Source organism: Octodon degus, unplaced genomic scaffold (assembly GCF_000260255.1).
Source record: "Octodon degus isolate 3935 unplaced genomic scaffold, OctDeg1.0 scaffold00023, whole genome shotgun sequence".
Taxonomy (NCBI): domain Eukaryota; kingdom Metazoa; phylum Chordata; class Mammalia; order Rodentia; family Octodontidae; genus Octodon; species Octodon degus.
Window position 1 is genome coordinate 19,447,130 of NW_004524599.1, and position 3,335 is coordinate 19,450,464.

The 3,335-nt window shown below is 43.5% G+C and overlaps 1 pseudogene; it reads right to left on the reverse strand.

The window, feature by feature from the left end:
- Nucleotides 1–1,689: 1,689 nt before the first annotated feature.
- LOC101567969 lies at nucleotides 1,690–2,716 on the reverse strand (annotated as a pseudogene).
- Nucleotides 2,717–3,335: the final 619 nt, after the last annotated feature.

The window sequence follows — 3,335 nt, forward strand, 5'->3', positions numbered from 1 at the left end:
CTAGATGTTGAAGTTGCAGAATTAGTGTGTTTGTTTGTTCCCTTTCTGTTTTCCTAATGTGTGAGTTCACAGCTATGAATTTCCCTCTGAGAACTGCTTTCATCGTATCTCATAAGTTCTGATGAGTTGTGCTTGAATTTTCATTGAAATGTAGATGTTGTTTAATTTCTTGTTGAATTTCTTTCATCTGTGACCCACTGGTTGCTGAAGAGGATGTTGTTTGATTTCCATGTATTTATTGGGTTTTTCTGTTTCTTTTGTTATTTATTTCCAATTTCATTGCACTACAGTCAAGTAATATGCATGGGATAATTTCTGTTTTCTTGCGTATACTTAAGCATGACCTATGGACTAGTATGTGGTCTATTTTAGAAAATGACCCATGTGCAGCTAAAAAAAATGTGTATTCAGCTGTGGTGGGGTGGAACAGTCTGTATATGTCCACTAAGCCCATTTGTTCCAAGCTCCGGTTCAGTTCTGGTAGTTCTTTGCTAATTTTTTGACTGCTTCCCCTATCTTTTTGGGATAAGCGTGTGTTAAGGTCTCTTGTTAAGACTGTAGTATTGGATATTAGATTTTTCTTATCCATTAAGATTTGTCTCATATAGTTGGGTGCTCCCATGTTTGTTACTGCATTTTCTTTGAAAATGCAGAGTACTGTAATTTTGTACATAGTTATGAGTGTTACCTCTTTCTCTTGAATTTTTCCCCAACTGGTATATAGTGGTCTTCTTTATTTCATTTGATCATTCTTGCTTTGAATCTGAGACTGTCTGAGAACAAGATTACTACTGTTGCCTTTTTCTGAGGTGCTGTGGCATGTAGCATTATTTTCCATCCTTTTACTTTCAGCCTACAATTTTCTTCATGAGTTAAGTGTGTTTCTTGTATACAGTACATTGTTGGGTTTTGTTTCCTAATCTATGGTGCCAGTCTATTTCTTTTAATTGGTGAATTGAGTCTACTTACTTTGATGGTTATAATTGAGATGTATTGACATGATTGACATGTTATTTACCTGCTGTTATTTAATCCTGGCCCTATTTAGTGAGTTCTTTCCCTTCTCATTCATGGAATTCTGATCTTTTTGGTCTTTCTCTAGAACATATTTTAGTAGTCTGTGTGGGGTTGGCACGTCATCATGAAATTCTTTAGCTTTTCTTTGTCATGGAAGTATTTCACTTCTCCATCCAACTTTTAAAGAGAGTTTTGCAGCATATGGTAGTCTGGGCTGGAATTTGTTCTCATAGAGGACTTAAAGTACTCTGCTCCATGTTCTTCTTGCCTTCGTGGTTTGTGAAGAGAAGTCAGCTGTTATACTGATGGGTTTTCCTTTAAATGTGATCCATTTCTTTTCTCTAGCTGCTTTCAGTATATGGTTCTTGTGCTGGATCTTTAGGATCTTGACTATTATGTGTCTCTGTATGCGTGTGTGTGTGTGTGTGTGTGTGTGTGTGTGTGTGGTGTTGTTGTCATTGTTTTTCCTTCTGGGCACCAGGGTTTATTTCACAACAGAATCACTAGGAACTTGGCCTGCGATGCACACATGGCTCCAGGTGCTATGGGACACATGGTGACAAGCATGACTATCAGCTGGGCTCACAGGCTCCATGTGGCCCTGATGGTATCTACAGAAGTAGTGGCAGGAGAAAACCTAACTACTTGGGCATGAGGCCTGGGTGCTATGGTCTATTTGTTCAAGGGGTGTCTGATGTTCTGGCCAGCGAACTTGTCCTTGCAACCCAGCTCCTACTCAATTCAGAGGATCTGGTTGTACTTGGCTGGGCTCTCGGGTCAACAGGGTGCACCAGTCTTGATCTGCCCAGTACTGAGTCCCACCACAAGGTCAGCAACGAAAATGTCTTCTGTCTCCCTGGACTGGTGGTACACCATGACATCCCAGCCATTGGATTTAGCCAGCTTGCTTGCCTGCAGGGACTCAGTCACCAAGCCAATCTGATTGACTTTGAGCAGCAGGCAGTTACAGGCCTTTTCTTTCACAGCATTGACAATGCACTTGGGGTTGGTCACTGGAAGGTCATCAACCACCACATGGATGCCAGCATTGGCTGTGAACTTCTGCCACGCGCCCCAGTTGTCCTGGCCAAAGGGGTCCTCAATGGACACCACTGTGTAGTCCTTGATGAAGGACTTGTGGAAGTCGCCCAGCTGATCGGATGAGATGTACATACTGGGGTGGTCAGGAGTCTTAAAGTCCAGGTCATACTTCCCAGACCTCAAGAATTCAGACACAGCTATGTCCATGTTGATGACTACCTTGTCTGAGTAGCCAACTTTCCCAATGGCAGTCTTCAGCAACTCCAGGGCTTTCTTATTCTCCAAGATGTTGGGTGTGAAGCCTCCCTCATAGCCCACGTTGGTGGCATCCTTGCTGTACTTCTCCTGGATGATGTTCTTCAGGTTGTGGTAGACCTCAGCCAGCCCCAATGTGTATGGCCACCTTAAAGCTGGCTGTGCCCACAGGCAAGATCATGAACTCCTGCATGGCCAGTTTATTGCCAGCGTGCGAGCCACCATTGATCATGTTGAAGGCAGGGACAAGCAAGATGACCTCGGGGTTGCCTGCCAGGTCGGCTATGTGGCAGAACAGGGGCACCCCCTTCTCCATGACACTGGCCTTACACACTGCTAGAGACACTCTCAGGATGGCATTCACCACAAACTTGGATTTATTCTCAGTCCTGTCCATCTCAATCAAAATGCACGCCCAAGAGATCTTTGATACTCCTGGGAACCCCACTGTGGAAGTTGACCTCTACACCTCCAAAGGTCTCTTCTGAGCTGTTGTGCCCAATGGGGCCTCCACTGGCATCTACAAGGCCCTAGAACTGCGTGACAATAACAAGACCCACTCCCTGGGCACGGGTGGATCAAAGGCTGTTGAGCACATCAATAAAGCTATTGCACTTGGCCTGGTTAGCAAGAAACTAATGTGGGGCAGGAGAAGATAGCCAAGCTGATGGTCGAGATGGAGCACATCAACATGTTGGATTTCCAGCTACTAGATCTCGTCACCCAGGAATGAAAAAGAGGGTGCTATAGTCACCGAGATGCAGTTGAAGGAGTGAGCTGCCTCTGCATGTTTTTAATTGAGTTGATGTTCTTTGGAGTTCTGTATGCCTTGGTTATTTGAATGTCAGATTGTTTCCCCATATTTGGGAAGTTTTCTGCTATTACTTCTGCCCATATTCTTTTTATATCATTTGTATTGACTCCTTCCTTCTCATTATGCCTATTCATCTCACATTGTTCATCTTTGCATCATCTTGCATGTAATGAATTATTTTTTCCTGCATCCTACTTGTTTTTAAGAT